The sequence below is a fragment of the Choloepus didactylus genome, chromosome 7, assembly GCF_015220235.1.
Source record: "Choloepus didactylus isolate mChoDid1 chromosome 7, mChoDid1.pri, whole genome shotgun sequence".
Lineage (NCBI taxonomy): Eukaryota > Metazoa > Chordata > Mammalia > Pilosa > Megalonychidae > Choloepus > Choloepus didactylus.
The window spans coordinates 65,647,732-65,670,183 of NC_051313.1; the positions used below are offsets into that span (position 1 = coordinate 65,647,732).

The window sequence follows — 22,452 nt, forward strand, 5'->3', positions numbered from 1 at the left end:
TAAGTGCAAGCCTTTTCTCTGCAAATAGGCTAATTCTGGTGAGAATAGTAATCAACAATGAATGAGTAATCAAAATAGATATAATTATCACAATATTTTCTTTTTTAAACATTGGTTTTTGCTATATTATGCACAATTTGATGGGAATTTTGGTTAGATGAGTGCGAATTATGCCTCTGACTAAGAGGAATAACAGTTTAAAACTGTCTTGGGATATGGTGGCCAATGGTGCTCAGTTGTGTGGTAAAGCAACTGAATAACTGAGATGTGATCAAACTTACCTGATATTCACTAATCATCACTCATTTGCATTTGATAGGGCCTCAGGCACTTGACAGTCTCTCAGACAATTGTTTTTAAAGTAGAGAAATACAAGTTTTTTGTTATTTTTGTTTTTTTTTACTTAATTTATTTAGGAAAAATAACAATTGAAACAGCATGGCTGTTTTTAAGGACCTGAAGCTCCTGAACAATTTCTGAAAGGGGAAGTAATGAGACAGTGAAATTTATCAGTGTGATACTTGTAGGAAGACAGAGGGTTGGCACTCAGGGGGGCTGGGGATGCATCATCAGTCATGAGAAATAAATTATCAGTTATTTAATTCTCAAAGCAGGTAAAGAAGTATCAACCAAAGTAAATGACACTTGTATTCTAAGTGTGCTCTCATCACTTGATATACATTTTTTCATTTAGTCTTTCCAAGTACATCAGAGGAAATTATTTTTATTATTTTCATGTTATAGACAAAGAAACTAAGGCCAAAGAGATTAACTCATTGCCTGAGACGACAATGCTATAAGTGGAGGAGTGAGCTTCCAAAGGCAAACACCATGACTTCAGAAGGTGGGCTCTTTACTTCTGTACTCTGCATATGTTACTTAATATGAACATGGAATTTCAGATCCTATTGAATGCCTTAGATGCCCTGCAAAGGACTTGGGGCAAGTTTCAGGTGTGGCATTTGGTGCAGGCTGGCACTTGCGACTGGAAGGTTAGCAGTTTATATAATGTTCTTATTTCCTTATTATTCTCTGCTTGACTTGGGTACAGCTGAACTCATTGTAGGATAATGGTATAGAGGAAGGGAACCTCCTCACCCACCACCCTGTATTGTGCTACCTTTTAATGGAGCAAGAGTAAGAGCCACCTGATAAGGCAGGAGAAGACAGCAGTTTAGAGGCATTTTGGGAAATGTCAGCTTCCCAGCACCTAACGACTTTGGAGGTCTTGGTCCTAGAGGAAGGCAAGTTCAGGTGCAGTCCCTCCTACTGGGAGAAGGGGAGCCATTGGTTCTAGCAAGTTCATTGCCTGGTAACCCAGCAAGAGCTCCTGGAGTCACCTGACCATCCTCTTGTTTCCAAATGAATATAGTATGCTAAGGAAAGTCCCATAATTAGAGAACATTATTAATTCTAAAGATTCTTTAAAGTATAAAGAAAATATCTAGTTAATTTCTGCTTCATGGCTATTCATTCTTTTTAGGAGTAGAAAGTGTTATTTTGTGGAGGTAAAAAATATAATCAGAACTCTCCCCTTCTTTACCAGTTTAGACCTGGATAATCAAGTACCTGTGTTCAGAAGGGTTTTTATGTATCTATGAGAACACACTGGGATTGTGAAGTTAAACTTTTTGTTCTCAGTATAACCTTGGGCATTGATCTTAATGGTACAACTGAAAGTAGATTTCTTCCCTATTTTCTAAGCTTTTATCAAGTCTCTGCAGTGTGCAAGGGATCCAGCAGAACAAATAAGTTGCTATCTACCTTCAAATGACACTCACTCTTGTCTTCCCTGCAGAGGTAGGAAAGTACCAACAAAAACTATCTTTGCCCTTGGCAACACATAATTTAAAAGGATGTGCTTTACGAAATAAGAGAAAGGTAAAAAATAGACAGAATGAGAGAGAGAGAGAGAGAAAGAGAGAGAGACAAACCTTGGAAAATAGTAACATTTTTGTTGAATTCATATTAGGATAGTTTATTCTGTTGCTTAGAGAGATAATATTGTTGTTATTATTATTATTTTAATACTGCTTTTACACTTGAATCCATTTTTGCATCTTAATCATTTTTAAAGCAAGGCCTGATGTTCTCTCTCTGACCCAGCTTCATAAACTGGTAGGTCAAATTTATAATCTGGAGCTGCCAGGTTAGAGGCTAAGTTGCCTGCACTAATGTGAATATAATGGTTACACAGTAGGTCATCTGAGCCTACACCACCTTTCGGGATCACACTGTCTAAAATTCAGAGAAATCCTAGTACATCATCAGACTAATGTAACAGAATCTGATGGGCATAAACCAGACAATAGAGACAGTGTTTTGTATCCTATCTCTATTAAGGCATATAGTGTACTCTCCAAATTGATGCAAAAAATTCAGGGTTGCTAAGTCAACCTAAAAGAGACTCTATCTTTGTATTTATTTTGGCATTTCCAACAGTCATAAATAGTCACTTAGCCATTCATTTGAACAGATTGTAATCTAGATAGTTGAATCGCAAATATGATTCTTAATGCTCCTGATGTAGTCCAATGCTGACCTTCTATCAAGTAACCAGGGAGAGTAAAAAGGCAAGATCTAAAATGTTCTCAATTGGCAAGCATATTATATCATATGCTACCTAAGTTCCCCAAATGGCGTTAGTCTGATTTCATATAAGTCCAGATAGAAGAATTTTTCCAAACAAGCCGAGTTGACCCCATTTCACCTTGTCATGGCTGATTGTGCTGGTGAGCACTAAAGATGCTTGTTAGCTAAGCCACAGATTTGCTCCATTTTGCTTATTCACTCTCCTCATTTGAACTTATGTTGCCTTCTTTGAGTTCTAGCTAACTCCACAGTTTAGCTTTGGGCATTGCTATATAATTCTTTCTAAAACAGTTCTTTGCAACAGCCTCAACCTTTGCTTTCCAGGAACCCTTGTTAACTACAGGATGAAGTCTAAATGTCTTAGCTTTGTATTCAAGACCCTGTCCAAATGTATGCCTTTAGCTACGCCTGAAGCTTCAGCCAAACCAGACTTCAGTTGTTCCTTCCATAAACAGGTGCTGAGCAGTCTCACCCCCAATCCTTTGCACATGTTATCTATTCTGCCTGAAATCACTTGCATTTAAGTTCTCCCATCCTTCAAGTTTCACCTCCTTCATGAAGTCTTTAAAGAATGTCTTTTAAAATTAGGTTTGTGATGATCAAAACTATGGGGTTTATTTGAAAAAGACAAAGCAGGCTTTAATCTTAGTATAGGTGTCTTTTCTTACAGATTTTCCCCCCTTTCCTTGAAAAGAGTCAAATATTAGCATTCAAGTATTTTGGTTCAAAAGGTCTCAAGAATTATATTGTTCTGGTCAGCAGAGTCCTGCTTGAAAAATGTTCTGATTTATTGATCTTGTCTTAAGTCTATCTAATAGCAGCTAGATCTCTTTACCTTCTCTGGATCTCTGGAGGAAGCAAGCCAATAACAGATTTCCTCTCTGACTCACTTCTCATGTAACGCTTTAGGGTGGACACGAGTATTAGTAAGCAGCTGGTTTTCTTCTGGAAGATAGAAGTCAAGGGGCAAGGGACAGTATAAAAGGTCAGAAGTGTAATCATGGTCTTGGGTTGCTGCAGTTGGCATGATATCTGCTCCCCCAAACTATGGCACTACCCTGGCTCTCCTGTAGATAATGTAGTTCTAAAGTCCGAAAAGTCTCATCTTTTACTGTTGGCTTTGGTGCCCTCTCTAAACCTCTTTCCCATCCTCGAGATTGTAGTCTAGAAGACATTTGAAGTAAGAGCCCCAGTGGGAAGCCACACCCTCAGTTTTGTCATTGCCAGGAGGCTCATCTTCTATCTTAAATCCTTCTAAGCCTGCTGTTTTAGACACCTCTTATTACTGCTTTGGTTGAAAGTAGAGACAGTCATTCCTCTTGTAGCTTGGAGGCTTAAAACTGAAGGTCTCTCATTCAGGTGGAGAATACTCCCTTTGCTAAAGCTGTTTTCCTTTCATTTCAGTGTGCGACTCTTGGGCTCTGATCTGAGTTTATTTCTCCCTCATAGGTTTTGCTAAAAATGATGAGAGTTAATAGAATCATCATTTAGAATGTTCCAACCATTTCCCCCAACTAGAGTCTCAGTCAGCACATGGATATTCTTCCAAAGTACAGAGGCAAGAATTTGACCAAGTGTTTTGCCACCCCATTATATGGGTTACCAACTTTCCAGCTGAATTGCCTCCACTAAGCCATGATACATTTTGGCTTAAGTTCCTGGTAGCACCCCACTTTCAGGTACCAGTTTCTCTATTAGCTAAGACTTAATTCGGCTGTTCATAAGAAAATATCCAAATAAACAGTTCAAGCAATATAAAAGATGATTTCTCTTTCATGTAAAGAAGCCTGGAGGCAGGCAATTTAGAGCCAGTATTCAGTCTCCTGTTTTTCTGCTGTGCAATCCTTTGTGCATATATATATTCCGGTTTTTAAGATTGCCTCATGGCCCAAAGTGGCACCTGGAGTTCAGATACCTTGTTTGAGTTTTAGACAGAAAGAATGCAGAGGAGAGAAAGGTAAAAGGATCTCTCCAGGTTGAGTCAGCCTCTTTAACGGTGGCCAGGGAATATAGTCTTCCAGCTGGCATACTGAGGCCTATAATTAAACCAGGATTCTGTTAGTGAGCAGGAAAAATTGGGTATTGGAGAGAGAATCATCCCACTTATTACAATTTCTTTAGTATTTAAGAAACTGTTATGCCAAATATTAAATATATTAGGTAAGCCCCCAAGGATATGAATACAAAACAACAAATGTATGAAATTACTCCTCGCAAAACGGTAGGTATTAATAAAATATTGAAAATAACCTAACACTCACTCTTAGGAGATTAATAATTGAACAGCCATTTCAATGGAGTAATTTTCCACCATAAAAATAATGAAGGAGAAATAAGAATGACTACACACATACACACACATGGATATGCACATGTTAGCTTAATTTTGCAAAAAAGAAATGGGGGAATGACAAACCAGAAAATAATGAAAATTGTTACATAATCAGGAAGATGAGAATTGGGAAGCAGATTGGGCTGGAACTAGGCTTCCCTGAGTATACTTTAAAGTAGTTTGACTTTTGAATATTTTGTATACCCATATAAATATTTGATATATTTAAAAATAAACTTAAATTAAAAAGGATGAAATAAAAAGCAAACAAACCCTAAAAGTGAATACAAACACAAATGGCCATTACTGTATATAAAGTTGATGTATATAAAGTTGATGACATAACTACACAGAGAAAAGAATTCATTCAAGTAACTTTTGAACATGGTACCTTGCCACATACCCTTAGTGGGATATATTCCAAGGACAAAAAATTACAAAGCACTTTTTAAACTTCTTAATAGGTTTGTTGTTGTTAGTGATATTAGTGTTGTAATTCTGAAACTATTTTGTTCATGCAGTAGGACAGGCAAATTAGTGAATATGTAGAATTTTTGGAAAAAAGGGTTTTCATTGTGGGAGGAGGAGACTACAAATATGGAATAGAGGAAGTTAAGGAATAAATCTGGGATGTTGGATTTGAATTGGGGATATCAATATGAATTAATTGTATACATATGTGTGTATATATGTATAACAACCCACAAACACACACACACACACTTTGTTCTTTCCACTAAAATACTCAGAAGCAGTTACACCCCGGTAGCAATGAGCACACCTCCTTAATTGTCTTGGATGAGATGATGGCATTGTGGCTGGGTAAGAGTCTTAATTTGTCAGGGCATCTATGAAAGAATACCACAGATGGGTTGGTTGGCTTAAACAATAGAAATTTATTGTCTCAGAGTTTTTGAGGCTAGAAATCCAAAATCAAGGTATTGGCAGGTCATTCTTTCTCTGAAGTCTGTAGTGTTCTGTGGTGGCTTACTGGCAATCTCTGTCTGCCTCCATCACATGCCCATCTGTCTCCTCTGTCCCCTCCCATTCCTTTTCTGCCTCCTCCTCAGTCATCTGTCTCTGCCTGGGTTTCCCTTGCTAATAAGATCTTCTGTCATTTTGGATGAAAGCTCAGCCTGATTCAATTTAGCCTTATCTTAGTAGGATCTTATTTACAAATCCTATTTGTAGATCCCATTTAAAAATGAATCCACACCCACAGGACCAGGGGTTAATACTTGAACATGTCTTGTGGGGGATGTGATTCAACCTCCAACATTAAGATAATATTTTTATTCTTTGGAGGTACATTCTAAAGTATTAGGGATGAAGTCATGATGTTTGCAACTTATTTTCAAATGACTAAGTAAAAATTTAAAACAGTAAATGATTATATATACCTGTTCTAGTTTGCTAATGCTGCCAGAAGGCAAAACACCAGAGATGGATTGGCTTTTATAAAATGGGGTTTATTTGGTTACACAGTTGCAGTCTTAAAGCCATAAAGTATCCAAGGTAACACATCAGCAATTGGGTATCTTCACTGGAGGACGGCCAAGGGTGTCTGGAAAACCTCTTTTAGCTGGGAAGGCACATGGCTGGTATCTGCTCCAAAGTTCTGGTTTCAAAATGGCTTTCTCCCAGGACGTTCCTCTCTAGGCTGCAGTTTCTCAAAAATGTCACTCTTAGTTGCTCTTGGGGCTTTTGTCCTCTCTTAGCTTCTCTGGAGCAAGAGTCTGCTTTCAACAGCCATCTTCAAAATGTCTCTCATCTGCAGCTACTCTCTCTCTCTCAGCTTTTTCCAAGTGTCCCTTTTGGCTGTAGCTCCTCTTCAAAAGGTCACTCTCAGCTGCACTGAGTTCCTTCTGTTTGTCAGCTCATTTATATGGCTCCAGTGATCAAGGCCTACCCTGAATGGGTGGGGCCATGCCTCTATGGGAATATCTCCTCAGAGTTATCACCTACAGTTGGGTGGGGCTCATCTCCTTGGAAACAACCTAATCCAAACATTCCAACTTAATCCCCACTAATATGTCTGCCCCACAAGATTGTATCAAAGAATATGGCTTTTTCTGGGGGACATAATAGATTCAAACCAGCACAGTATGTATGCTAATTCAGCTACTTATCTCTAAGTTGTCAGATCTACAGCTTGGTGGTGTACACTTTAACTAGCCAGCAGGTGGTGTCTGCGAGCCACCTATTCCCCTCAAGTCAGTTCTCCCCAACTTTGTCTTTGTGGTTTGTGGAGTCTGATTCTTGTGGGGTCCAATTGGTGCACCAGTTTTGTGTGTGTAGTTAGTGCTGTCTGCCCTGAATGTGGGTTGTGTGTCTGAGCAGTTAGGAAGGGAGGGCAGCTTTAACAATCAAACCTCCCAGGTGTTCCTGGAGATTTAAGGCTGTTCCAAGAGTCTAAACCTTCAGTTCGGTCTCGCCACAGATTGTCTCTGCCATTGACCCACAAGTCCTTGGTATTGGCGTATGGTCCCTGGGATTTCTGAGTGGGTCCCTCTTCCAAGCTGTGCCCTTCTAGGGCCTCTGCTGAGGGAAGGCTGTGCTACATCACAAGTGAACACCAATCCTCAAGGGAAGAACTGGGCTGCTGGGCCATGTAGGGGCGTTCCCAGCCTACTGAAAGGATGGCTCTATGGGGCATGTTAATTTCCCCCTTTTCACAGTGCTCTGCCTTCCTAGCTCTGGGACAATTAGCTGCGGGTGCACGGAAGGCTATTGTCCATGACAGATATTGTAGCATGTGTGTGCGTTGCTGGAAACACTTCCCATCGCACTGGGTATTTTTGGTGCAGCTCTGGGCTGTGGCACTGGCACCAGGCAGGAGTGTTCCCAGCCTTCTGGGAAGACAGCTATAAGGGGTGTGGTTTTTTTCCCCTTTTGGCTAACCTCTGCCTACCTCACTCTGAGACAGTTAGCACGGGTGCACAAAAGGCTATTGTCCACGCCGGATACTGAGGCGTACTCACAAGTTGTGGAGAAGCCCTTCCTGCTGTGCTTCCCTGTGCAGTTCTCACTGCCATATCCACAGCCGCTTTTGGGTTTTTAGAACTAGTCCGACACCAAACGCCAACCCACAGTTTCCCCACACCACAGTGTGGCTGCTGGATATTCAGCAGGCTTACTCGTTTGTTTCAGAATGCAGACTCCCGGTTTCACCAAGTGTACGGTCCCTGTGGATTTAGCAGACCTTGTCCAGCTGGTGCATCACTGGAACTGGTGTTCTGGGTGACTTTCTGGCTTTCATCTAGTATTTTTCATGGAGGCGTTTTTTTTGCCCTGCCTCTCCTAATCGCCATCTGGAGGTCGGGATCTACAGTTTTTACTTACAGATTTTATGCTGTGATCTCTGGCATTCCTCCCAATTCAGGTTGGTGTATGATGAGTGGACAGTCACGTTTGTTCCCCCACAGTTATTCTGGCTTATCTACTAGTTTCTGGCTTTTTCAGTTGTTCCAGGGGGACTACCTGGCTTCCACACCTCTCTATGCAGCCATCTTAGATCTCCCATGAAATTTTGTTTTTATTAGAAATTTGAAGGGTCTACAATTTCATAGCAAAAGTGCTAAAATTCCATTAGTAAACATTAAGAGAGAAAAGACTGGCCTGAGAGACTCAATCATAAAATGTAGAAAGGAAATGGGGCAGGTAATATTTTGCATCTGCACAATCTTTTAATTACATACAGTTCGTTGTGTATGGAACTGATTTAATGCTAACTCCTTGACAGACCCTGAATGCCTAATCATTAAATTGTTTCTGAGATTACAACCCACTTTTTGGGCTAGTTTATTAATGTGTTTTCCAGGAACACATCATAGAATTAATGGCAAATACTTATATATTATATGTAAACATAAGTCTTCAAATTATATTTTAACCTAGAAAATCATTGATTTGTATCCGCCTTGGACACAATAGTGAGGCAACTCCCTCATGGTAAAGTTACAGTTGAAATGATTGTCCATGTCTCCTAGAAGTGTGGAGAAACAGGTATGGGAGAAAGGCAAAGGAATTAAAAATGGGAAGTCTGGCCACCTCTCTCTAGAAGTGTGTGAGGATAGCATAGTGTCTGAGAGGAGTGGAGAGCTGTTATTTATTTAGCTTTATGTGATACTCTGAATTCACTTCTTTGTTATCCCAGAGTCTTTGGCAAAGCCTTGTTGAATGTTCCGTTAATTTTTCCCTCCGTGCTGATGGTGATTAATGGGGGTCAATGCTTGAAGCCAGCCAGCCAGGTGGTAGCAAGAATGCTCAAAGATGAATCTTGAGATACGAGTTGGGGCTCCATTGACCAAGTATCCTTTCCCTGCGGGAGATTGCCCCTCTATTGTGAAGCTTGCAAAAGATGAGTGCCAGGTTCTAAGGGAAAGTATTAAACCATCATTCCAGATAGATGTGGGTGAAGAGTCTCAGCTCACTGATGTGTATGGGGCTCAGAGATGCTCATCTCTACTTCTAACACAATTTAAAAAGTTGAACGTTTGAAAGTAAAATTGTAGTTTTCTGCTGCTTAAAACTACATGCTATTTAAAAATATTCTTTAACATCAGCAATAATAAATGGTATATTTGGTTAAACTAATTCATTTCAAGCAGTCAGAGGTACTTTGTGATTAGAGGGACAGCTTGGCTGTAATTACTTTGACCTAATCATTTCTCCTTCTCTGCCATATAGCTTATCTTAACAAATGGTTCCCACACATGTCAGAGTATTGTAGAGAACATTATGTGAATTCACTAATTGTCTCCTTAGACAAAAATTTTCAAGGTCTCTGATAAGAATTAAAAAGGAATAAAGTTAAATAAAATTATAACACAAATACTTAATATAGTTAACATTAAAGCAAGGATGAGGTTATTGATATTTTTTAAACATCTGAATTGAAAATCTAGTTTCTAGGAGGCAAATATCTGAAGCACTCCAAAGAGCATAAAAAAGGTAAAGATTTTAAGAACATACCTAGTCTTTAAGCTCAAACTCAAATATCATTTACTTAGGGAGTATTCTCTGAGTATCTTTGCTAGATGAATATCTGTCTGTTTCCCAACTCCCATGGCAAATTATTTGTACCACCCAAGGCACTTTTCACTAGCTACTCCCTAATGTGGCTATTTACAAAAATGTTATCTCTACTTACCAAATCATAAGTTACTTGAAGACAGGATCCATGTCTTACTCATCTTAGTTTCTCTGTTCATGTAACTGGTAAACAAAAACAAAAACAAAAACAAAAACAAAAACAAAACACCAAAAATTGAAAAATTGAATGATTTTTTGAAGAGACCATTCGAATGGTCTGTATTGTGGAAAGGGGTCTACAGACTTTTCCTATAAAGGGCCCAATAGATAATTTTAGTATTTGTGGGCCATATGGTCATATGATCTCTCTTGCAACTACTCAACTTTGCCATTGCAGTGTGAAAGCAGACATAGACAATAGGTAAACAATGGGCCCTGCTGTGTTCCAATGAAACTTTTACAAAAACAAGGGTAGGCTGTGGTTTGCTGACTCCTATTGTAGAATATAGTATTCATTGGATCTCTAAAGAGGAAAAGTGTTAACAATTTTATTAAATAGTACAGATACTATACTTCTGTTACCCTCAGTTGTAATGGAATAATTCTCCCTGCCTCTCTCTCAGCCTCCCTCTCACCACACAAAACACATTCCTCAGATGTCTGGTCCTCTTTAGCTGTCCCCTGTTATTTCAGGGAAGGGCTCTACATAGCTGATTGGAAACTCTGTGCATGCAGATTGGGCATGTTGATAGTGGGCTTTACTGTAGGGAAGCCTGACTGGGCTATTGCATCAAGGAATCTGGGATGGTGTCTTTGGGTTTTTTTCTTGGACTGATCAGATTCACCAGAGAAGAATCTTTTAAACTCTTTCTTGGAAACCACAAGTTCATCTGTCAGAGTGGGGGAAGATCATAGAGTATCTCAACATATGTTCACTTAATTCTCCTATTTTTAGTCCTCTATATTCTTAGATTCCTAAATCTTCATCTGGAGGTTCTACCATGTGCCTCTGAGCTGTGGTTCATGGCAGGACATAGAGGCTTTTCCCATGAACTGACCAAGCACTAGATCAGACGGGTGAGGGGGTAGCCAGTTTCCACATCTACTGTTCCAAATCTATTGTTTATGACATAAAATTTAGGCCCTGATTCTTTTAGGATTTATGCCGTTGAAACACAAAAGTCCAAACTCTTATAACCCAAAGGCCTTCTTCTGTTTTTCTGCAGCATCAACTCTCTCTCTTGAGACAATGCATATTACTGAGGAATGAAAAGGGCAAGGGGGAATAAGTAAACACAATGAGGAACTGTGGTAAAGGTCTCAAAATATGCTGACTCAGTCCTCATCTCATGGGGATGAAGAGCCCAAATACTTATTTTTCTTTACCAATTGACTGTGAGCATTTTGTGGGCATAAACTATGTCCCCTTTACTTTTGTGGCACCATTGCCTAGCACAGGGTAGATGCTTCACAGATGTTTGCTGAGTAATTGGAGAAGACAAGACTAGAAAGTGCATTACTCTGCTTCCTGACCATTTGGAATCTAGACATATGTGTCTCCCAATTCTGTCATGTTTTCCACATCTCTCTTAGTTGTGTGTGTGCATGAGTATGTTCATTGGAGGAGTTGTAGATTTACATGCAGAAAAGTACAGAATTCCCATATACCACTCCCCCTACATAGGTTTCCTTATGACTAACAATTTGCATTAGGGTGGTAGCTTTGTTAAAATTGATGAAACAATACCACTGTAATTATATTATTGGCTATAGTCCATAGTTTACATTATGCTTCATTCTTTGTGTTGTATAGTCCTATGAGCTTTGTTTCTTTTTTTATTCTGATAACATATATATGACCTAAAATTAATCACTTAAACCACTTTCAAGTGTACAATTCAGTGGGGTGAAATACTTTCACAATGTTGTGCTACCATTACCACCATTCAATATCAAAACTCTTCCATCATGCCAAACAGAAACTCTGTACAAATTAAGCATTAACTTCCCATTCTCCACCCTCACCCCTGCCCTTGGTAACCTGTATTCTAATTTCTGACTATGCATTTGCAATATTCTAATTATTTCATAACAGTGAGATCATACAATGCATACTTTTGTGTCTGACTTATTTTACTCAACAGCATGTCTTCAGGATTCCTCCATGTTTTCACATGTATCAGAACTTCATTTCTTTTCATGGCTGGCTAGTACTCCATTGCATGTATATACCACATCTTGTTTTCTCATTCATCTCTTGATGGACTTTTGGGTTGCTTTCCCCTTTGGACAATTGTGAATAATGCTGCTCTGAACATCAGTTTGCAAATATTTGCTCAAGCATAAGGCAACGCTTCCTGATGCTTAGATATACTTAATATACTTAGATGTGGGATTGTTGGATCATGTGGTAATTCTATACTAAATTTTCTGAGCAACTGCCAAACTGTTTACCACAGTGGCTGTACCATTTTACCTTCCCAAGAGCAATGAATGAGTGTTCCTGTTTCCCTGCATTCGTTCCAAAACTCATTTGAAATTATAGCCATTCTAGTGGGTATGAAATGGAATCTCACTGTGGTTTGATTTGCATTTCCCTAATGGTTAATGATGTTGAGCATCTTTAAATCTGCTTTTTAGGCTATTAGTATATCTTCTTTGGAGAAATGTCTATTTAAGTTCCTTGCTCATTTTTAAATTAGGTTGTTTGTCTTTTAGTTGTTGAGTTTTAGGAGTTCTTTCTATATTCTGGATATTAAACCCTTATCAGATACATGGTTTCAAAATATTTTTTCCCATTCTGTAGGTTGTCTTTTCACTTTCTTGACAACATAGTTGTTTTTTTTTGAATTTTTAATGCAGTTTTATTAAGATATATTCACAAAGCATAGAAACCATCCAAAGTATACAATCACTGGTTCACAGTATCATCATGTGGTTGTGCATTTTTGAATAGGGTTGTACATACAGCCCCTGATCAAATTTAGAACATTTTCCAGAAAAGAAAAAAATAAGAAAGAAAACCCTAATCCTCCCAGACTCCTTATTCCACCATATTATTGTACCTTAGTGTTGGTGTGGTACATTTGTTACTTTTGAGGATAGACTATTAAAATATTATTGTTAACTATAGCCCATAGTTTGCAATAGGTACATTTTTTCCCATATACCCCTCTAATATTAAGTCCTTATAATAGTGTCATTCATCTGCTCTAATTCATAAGAGAAGTTTTTAATATTTGTACAGTTAATGATGGACATTGTCCATCACAAGATTAACTGTGTTATACATTCCCATGTTTTAACTTCCAACTTTCCTTCTAGTGACATACATGACTCTAAACTTCCCCTTTCCACCACACTCACACATCATTCAGCACAGTTAATTATTCTCACAATAATGTGTTACCATTACCTCTGTCCATTTCCAAATATTTAAGTTTGACCTAGTTAAACATTCTGCACATATTAAGCAACCACTCCCCATTCTTTAGCTTCTTTCTATATCCTGGTAACCTGTATTCTATATTTTATGTCTATGAGTTTACATATTATAATTAGTTCATATCATTGATATCAGAAAATATTTGTTCTTTTGTGTCTGACTTATTTCATTTAACATAATGTCCTCAAGTTTCATCTATGTTGTCATATGCTTCAGGACTTCATACCTTTTTACTGCTGAATAATATTCCATTTATATATATATATATGTGTGTGTGTGTGTGTATATATATATATATATGTATCTCCCACATTTTGTTTATCCATTCATCTGTTGGACATTTGGGCTGTTTCCATCATTTGGCAATTGTGAATAATACCACTATGAACATTGGTGTGAAAATGTCTGTTGGTGTCCCTGCTCTCAGATCTTCCGGGTATACCCTGAGTAGAGGGATTGCTGGGTCATAAGGTAATGCTTCCTGAGGAACCACCAAACTGTCCTCCACAGTGGCTGTACCATTTTACATTCCCACTAACAGTGAATAAATGTTCCAATTTCTCCACAACCTCACCAACACTTGTAGTTGCCTGTTCGTTTAATAGTGGCCATTCTATTAGGTGTCAGAGATGATAGCTCACTGTGGTTTTGATTTGTGCTACCCTTATTTGCTAGTGAAGTTGAGCATCTTTGCATTGCCTCTTAACCATTTGTGTTTCCTCTTTGGAGAAATGTCTATTTATGTCTTTTGCCCATTTTTCAATTGGGCTGTTTGTCTTTTTATTGTTGAGTTGTAGGATTCCTTTATATATACGGATTTCAAACACTTATCGGATATGTGGTTTCCAAACATTTTCTCTCATTGAGTCAGTTGCCTTTTCATGCTTTTGACAAAGTCCTTTGAAGCACTGAAGTGTTCAATTTTGAGAGTTCCTATTTATCTACTTTTTCTTTTCATTGCTTGTGCTTTGGTTGTAAAGTCTAAGAAACTACTGCTTATTGCTAGATCCTGAAGATATTTCCCTACATTTTCTTCTAGGGGTTTTATAGTGCATTTCTTATATTTAGGTATTTGATCCATTTTGAGTTAATTTTTGAATAGGGTATGAGATAGGGGTCCTATTTCATTCTTTTGGTTGTGGATATCCAGTTCTCACAACACCATTTATTGAAGAGACTGTTCTGTCCCAGTTGACTGGGCTTGGGAACCTTATCAAAAATCAATTGAACATAGATGTGAGTGTCTATTTCTGAGCTCTCAATTCAATTACATTGATCAATATTTCTATTTTTATGCCAGTACCATGCTGTTTTGACTACTGTGGCTTTATAATATGCTTTAAAGTCAGAAAGTGTGATACTTCTCACTTCATTCTTCTTTTTCAAGGGGTTTTTGGCTATTTGAGGCCCCTTACCCTTCCAAATAAAATGGATAATTAGCTCTTCCATTTCTGCAAAGTAGTTTGTTGGAATTTTGATTGGTATTGCATTGAATCTGTAGATGAATTTAGGTTGAAGTGATATTTTAATGACATTTAGCCTTCCAATCCATGAGCATGGAATATCTTTCCGTTTATTCATGTCTTCTTTGATTTCTTTTGCAATGTTTTGTAGTTTTCTTTGTAAATGTCCTTTACTTCTTGGTTAGATTTATTCCTAGATATTTGATTCTTTTAGATTCTACTGTAAATGGATTTTTTTTCTCAATCATCTCCTCTGATAGCTTGTTACTAGTGTATAGAAATACCATTGATTTTTATACATTGATCTTGTATCCCACCACTTTGCTGAACTTGTTTATTAGCTCATGTAGCTTTGCTGTCATTTTTTTTTCTGGATTTTCTAAATATAGGATTATGCAATCTGAAAATAGCAATAGTTTTACTTCTTACTTTCCACTTTGGATACCTTTTAATTCTTTTTCTAGCCTGATTTCTCTAGCTAGAACTTCTAGCTAGAACTTCTGGCAAAATTTTGAATAGTGTGGTGACAGTGAACATCTCTGTCTTGTTCCTGATCTTGGAGGAAAAACGTTCAGTTGCTTATCACTGAGAATGATATTAGCTGTGGGTTTTTCATATATGTCCTTTATCAAGTTAAGGAAGTTTCCTTTGGTTCCTACCTTTTGATGTGTTTTTATCATGAAAGGATGCTGAATTTTGTCAAATGCCTTTCCTGCATCAATCCAAATGATCATGTGGCTTTTCCCTTTTAATTTGTTAATGTGGTTTATTATATTAATTGACTTTCTTGTATTCAATCACCCTTGCATACCTGTAATAAAACCCACTTGGTGATGGTATATGCTGTTGGATTCTATTTGCAAATATTTTTTTGAGGATTTTTGCATCTATATTCATTAGAGAGACTGGTCTTATATGTTTTCTCTTTTAGTTGTAGAATATAACATATGTATATATATGCATATATATAAAATAATATCTTTCCAACTGCAATTTAACAAATAGTTAGAGAGCAAATTTCAAAGAATATTATGGGTTACAGTTTCATGGTTTCAGTTATTTCCAAATTGTGAAATCTAACATATATACAAAAAGATAATATCTATTCTTTTTATTTTCTTGTAGTATCTTTATCCAGTTTGGGTATTAGGGTAATGTTGGTGAGTTAGGTAGTGTTCCCTCTTCTTCAATTTTTTGGAAGAGTTTGAGCAAGAATGGTGTTAATTCTTATATAGATTGCTTAATTCTTATACAGATTGCATAGTATGCCTGTGTGACTGTGAAAACTTGTGGCTTACACTCCTTTTATCCAGTATATGGACAGATGAGTGGAAAAAGGGGGACAAAAATTAGGTGAAGAATAGAGTGGGATGGAGGGGATGGAAAGATTTACGTGTTCTTTTTTGCTTTTAGTTTTATTTTGGAGTCAGGAAAAGGTTCAAAAATTGATTCTGGTGATCAATGCACAACTGTATGATGGTGCTGTGAATAATTGATTGTACACTGTGGATGACTGTAGGGTATGTGAATATATCTCAATTAAACTGTATTAAAAAAGTAAATGAACAAGGGGGGGTGGAAGGGAATGGGATGTTTTGGATATTCTTTTTTATTTTAACCTTTTTTGGAGTAATAAATATGTTCAAAGTTTGTGGTGATGGAAGCACAAGTCTGTGATGATACTGTGAACAACTGATTGTACACTTTGAATGATTGTATGTTATGTGATTATATCTCAATAAAATTGCTTTAAAAATAAATTGGACTTCTATATACTACCAATTAACAATTAGAAATTGAAATAAAAAATAAAAATTGTGAATTAGAACAGGAACCCCCCAAAATGAAATATATACAAATAGAATTCAGAAAAATGTTCTAATTAAATATAAATATTGAGGAAAATTTGACAATAGATGAAAATGATACAAAAAGCAAAATTTATAAAGCATTGTAATTGTTTTGTAAAATTTGTACAAATTGACTTGTAATATAAAAAGACCTAAATCAAATCGAAGAAAACCTAACTAAATGGAGAGACATACCATGAAAAATAAAAAAGAATGGGGCTAATTCTTCTTGAATGCTTGGTAAAATATGCCTGTGAAGCCATCTGGTCCTGGGATTTGGTTTGTGGGTAGGTTTTTGATGCTTGATTTTATCTCTTTACTTGTGATTGGTTTGTTGAGGTCTTCTATTTCTTCTCAGGTCAGTATGGGTTGTTCATATGTTTGTAGGAAGTTGTGCATTTCATCTAAGTTGTCTAGCTTGTTGGCATACAGTTGTTCATAGTAACTGCTTATGATTTTTTATTTCTTCAGTATCTGTGGTAATGCCCCATCCTCTCATTTCTGAGTTTATTTTCAGCTTCTCTCTTTTTTTTTGTCTTTGTCAGTCTAGCTAAGAGTTTATTGATATTATTGATCTTTTCAAAGAACAAACTTTTGGTTTTATTGATTCTATCATTTTTTATTATCCATTTCATTAATTTCTGCTCTAATCTTTGTTATTTCTTTCCTTCTGTTTGCTTTGTTATTAGTTTGCAGTTCTTTATCCAGTTTCTCCAGTGTTCAGTTAGGTTATTGACTTTAACTCTTTCTTCCTTTTTAATGTAGGCATGTAGGGCTATAAATTTCCCTCTCAGCATTGCCTTTACTGCCTCCCATAAGTTCTGATATTCTGTGTTCTCATTTTCATTTGTCTCAGGATATTTATTGATTTCTCTTGCAATTTCTTCTTTAACCCACTGATTTTTTCAGAGTGTGTTGTTTAACCTCCATATATTTGTGAAAGTTCCAGTTCTTCAGTGATTATTGATTTCCAGCTTCATTCCGTTATGATCAGAGAAAATACTTTGCATAATTTCAATCTTTTAAAATTTGTTAAGACCTGTTTTGTGCCCTAGCATTTGGTCCATCCTTGAGAATTTTCCATGAGCCCTTGAAAAGAATGTGTATCCTGCTGTCTAGGAATGCAGTGTTCCATATATGTCTGTTAGGTCTAGTTCATTTATCATATTATTTAGGTTCACTTTTTTAATTGATCCTCAGTTTGGTTGTTCTGTCCATTGAAGAGAATGGCATGTTGAAGTGTCCCACTATTATGGTAGAGTTGTCTGTTCCTTCCTTCAGTTTTGCCAGTGTTTACCACATGTACTTTGGGGCACCTTGATTAGGAACATAGATATTCTTGATTGTTATTTCTTCTTGTTGAATTGCCCTTTTTATTACCATACAGTGTCATTCTTTATCTCTTATAACATTTTTTTGCATTTAAAGTCTATTTTTTCTGATATTAGTATAGCTACCCAAGCTTTCTTTTGGTTACCACTTGAGTGAAATATCTTTTTCCAACCTTTCACTTTTAACCTATTTGCATATTTGGGTCTAAGATGAGTCTCTTGTAAACAGCATATAGCAGGATCATATTTTCTAACCCATTCTGCAAATCTGTGTCTTTTGATTGGAGACTTTAATCTATTACAATTTTTAGTTGTTTCAGTTTTCTAAAGCTGCTGAAATGCAATATACTGGAAATGAACTGGCTTTTAACAATGGGGATTGATTAGGTTACAAGTTACAATCTAAGTCTGTGAAAAATGTCCAAATTAAGGCATCAGCAGAAGGATACCTTCTCTGAAGAAAGACTACTGGCATCTAGAGTTCCTCTGTCATATGGGAAGGCATGTGGCTGGCATCTGCTGATCCTTCTCTCCCAGGTTTTATTGCTTTCAGCTTCTGATTCCAGTAACTTTCTCTCTGAGTGTCTGTGGGTCCTATCTTAGCTTCTCTGGGGTGTTTTTATCTCTGCCCTTTCAAAATGTCTCTGCCTTTTATCCTCTCATAAAGGACACCAGGAAAGAATTAAGACCCACTTTGAATGGGCTTTGTCGCTTCTCAATTGAAAACACCTAATCAACAGGTCCCACCCACAATAGATATGTACCCAAAAGAATGGATTGAAGAACAGCTCCAAACCAGCACATTACTGTAAAGGCAGTTCTTGATTCAACCATCTTATCTTATGGTTTTTATTTGTCAGATCTATTTTTCCCCTCTGACTTTTAATCCTTTAAGTTACCCTTACTAATATTCTTCAATTCTCTGCCCTCCTCCAGACCTCTCTCTCCTGTTTATTCTTTTCATCTGGCAGGATTCCCTTTAGTAGTTCTTATAGGGATGGTGTCTTATTAATGAACTCTCTCAGCTTCTGTTTATCTGTGAATATTTTAAACTCTCCCTCATTATGAAGGATAGTGTTGCTGGATAGAGAATTCTTGACTGGCAATTTTTCTCTTTCAGTCTCTTAAATATATCATACCACTGCCTTCTCACCTCTGTGGTGCCTGAGAAGAAATCAGCACTTAGTTTTATGTGGCTTCCCTTGTTTGTGGTGAATTGCTTTTCTCTTGCTGCTTTCAGCATTTTCTCCTTTCTTTGGCATTTGACAGTCTGATTACTATGTATCTTGGAGTGGATCTATTCAGATTTATTCTTTTTGGAGTATGTTGGTCTCCTTGGGTTTCCATATTTATGCCTTTTATAAGAGTTGTGAAATTTTCAGTCATTATTACTTTGAATATTTTTCCTGGCCCTTTTCCCTTCTCTTCTCCTTCTGGGACACCCATGATGAATATATTTTTGTGCTTTGTGTTATCAGTTATTTCCCTGAGACCCTGTTCAAGTTTGTCCATGTTTTCCTCCATTCATTCTTTTGTCTGTTCAAATTCGGTTGATGTGTCTTCTAGCTCACTGATTCTTTCTTCTGCCTATCCAAATCTGCTATTGTTTGTCTCCAGTATATTTTATATTTCATCTAGAGTGACTATTTCCATAACATATGTTATTTTTTATGTTTTCTTTCAATTCTTCTTTATCCTCTTCTAGTGTCTTCTTAATATCCTTTATCTCTTTATAGTTGTATTAGTTAGGGTTCTCTAGGGAAACAGAATCAACAAGAGGTATCTACAAGAATAAGATTTTAAGAAAGTGTCTCATGTAACTGTGGGTATGCATGAGTCCAAATTCTGTAGAGCAGGCAGCAAACTAGCAACTCCAATGAAGATATTCAATGAACTCCTCAGGCAGCAAACAGGCAACTTTGATGAACATGTTTGATGAACTCCTCAGGAAATGAAATGGCAACTTTGATGAACTCCTCAGGAAATGCTTTGCTGGTTAGCTGAAGAAGAAGTGAAGGTCCTCTATCTGTCTTGCTTAAAAGTCTTCAACTGATTGGATTAAATCCAGCTGATTACATTCTCTCATTGTGGAAGACATTCCCTTCATTGATACAATCAATCACAGCTGCAGGCAATTGATGGATGATTTAATAGAACAGCCTTCTGGTTTATTAACCAGTCACAAATGTCCTTGCAGTAACAGTTAGGCCAGTGCTTGCTTGACCAGACATCTGGGTACCATCACCTGGCCAAGTTGACACATGAACCTAACCATCACAGTCCACCCCTTGTCAACTTGGCAGTTATACACATCACCTTAAACCATACTTTATCTCTAATTAGAGAACAATAACAGACATATATTTCACCCAACAATACTCTACTGCCCGGCATACAACCGGAAATGCACTAAATCTCTCCAGAATAGGGTGCAAGTCCTTGGGTGACATTAACTCTTAAAATTGATTTCCTTTAACTTAAATATTGCAAAATGAACAATAAAGCTTATGTCATATGATAAGGGGATAAGATAGAGATATTTGCTTTGCAGACAAATACAAACATGCTCATAACAAAACAAGGAGGAAATATTCATGCCATAATAGTCCTCATTTCTGTAACTGGTCATGTGGTCATAGTTCATATTTATCACTACCTTTTTCCACAACCCATTCCATGTTCCCTTTACCCTCAGCAAGCACTTCAGCTGGCTGTGGTTCTTTGCCTGGTAGGGTGACCCAAGCCTTCATTCCTGAAGTTTTTTGGCCATTGGTAGTCCTGCCTGGATTGGGTTGTTGCAGTTTTCCATTGACTTTAATCACAGGGCATGGTTAGGACTAAGAGATACCCTAGGGGATCTCTTGTATGCCAGGAAAGCTCTTCTTTACCTCCAATGTGTAGTTGCAGTGCTACTCCCCCTTTATAGTCAGGATCAGTCACCCAAGCCAGTATAGTAATCCCCTCCTTGCCTGTTGATTCACAGGCATAAGAAGTCCAAAGTGGTCAGGTGGCAGTCTTAACTTCCAGTTCAATGGGATTATTGTTGTGTTTCCTGGTGGAAGCACTCCTCCTTTTGGAACTAAGACTTGTAGGCCAGCACAGCTTAAGCTTTCAGGGACAGGGAGCAAAAATTTTCCTAGTGGATCACTAGGAGTGATAGTGAGTGGTGCCACTCCTGTTTCTACCCCTTGATTCCTGGACCTGTGAATCCTGGCTATGGGAGAGACAGCACCACAGAGTGAATGCTGATTCAGAGCATACTGAGCCCTCTAGAGAACACTGCCCTAGCCCTGCAAGGTATTTTCATATAGTTGGCACCATAGTTGAGTCTTCAACAGGCCATTCACCATTCTGTTAACCCAGCTGCCTCTGCATGATGGGGAACATGGTAAGAACAGAGAATTCCAAGAACATGTGCCCATTCCCTCACTTCATTTGCTGTGAAGTGGGTTCCTTGGTCAGAAGCAATGCTCTGTGGAATAACATGATGGGTGGATAAGGCATTTTGTAAGCCCATGGATGGTAGATTTGGCAGAAGCATTGCGTGCAGGGAAGGCAAACCCATATCCGAGTATGTTTCTATTCTGTAAGAAAAAATTGCTGCCCCTTCCATGATGGCAGTGGTTCAATGTAATCAACTGGCCACCAGGTAGCAGGCTGATCACTTCAGGGAATCATGCCATATCAGAGACCGAGTGTGGGTCTCTGCTGCTGGCAGACTGGACATTCAGCAGTGGCTGTGGCCAGGTTGGCCTTGGTGAGTGGAAGTCCATGTTGCTGAGCCCATACATAACCTTCATTCCTACCACCATGACCACTTTGTTCATGAGCCCATTGGGCAATGACAGGAGTGGTTGGGGAAAGAGGCTGATTGGCATCCACCAAATGGGTCATTTTATCCACTTGATTATTAAAATCTTCTCCTGATGAAGTCACCTTCTGGGTGAACATTCACATGGGACACAAATACCTTCATGTCTCTTGCCCACTCAGAAAGGTCTATCCATGTACCTATTCCCCAGACTTCTTTGTCACCAGTCTTCCAATCATATTCCTTCCAAGTCCCTGACCATCCAGCCAAACAATTAGCAATAACCCCTGAGTCAATATACAAATGCATATCTGGCCAGTTATCCTTCCAAGCAAAGTGAACAATTAGGTGCACTGCTCAAAGTTCTGCCCAATGGGAGGATTTCCCCTCACCACTGTCCTTCCAGGGACATCCCAGAAAGAGTCTGCAGTGCTGCAGCTGTCCACTTTTGGGTGGTGCCTGCATATTGTGCAAAACCATCTGTAAACTAGGTCCAAGGTTTCTCTTTCTCAGTTAACTGATTGTAAGGAACTCTCCAAGATGCCATAGATGTGGGCTGGGAAAGAGAAGGTAATGTGGCAGAAGTGGGGCCAT

At 38.0% G+C, this 22,452-nt stretch overlaps 1 long non-coding RNA gene across 1 annotated transcript in view; it reads left to right on the forward strand.

The window, feature by feature from the left end:
* Positions 1–22,452, forward strand: part of LOC119539061 — a 69,094-nt gene that overhangs the window by 9,276 nt on the left and 37,366 nt on the right. The window contains exon 2 of the long non-coding RNA XR_005217781.1: positions 745–844. This is a non-coding gene — a long non-coding RNA (uncharacterized LOC119539061). The remainder of the gene's footprint in view (positions 1–744; positions 845–22,452) is intronic.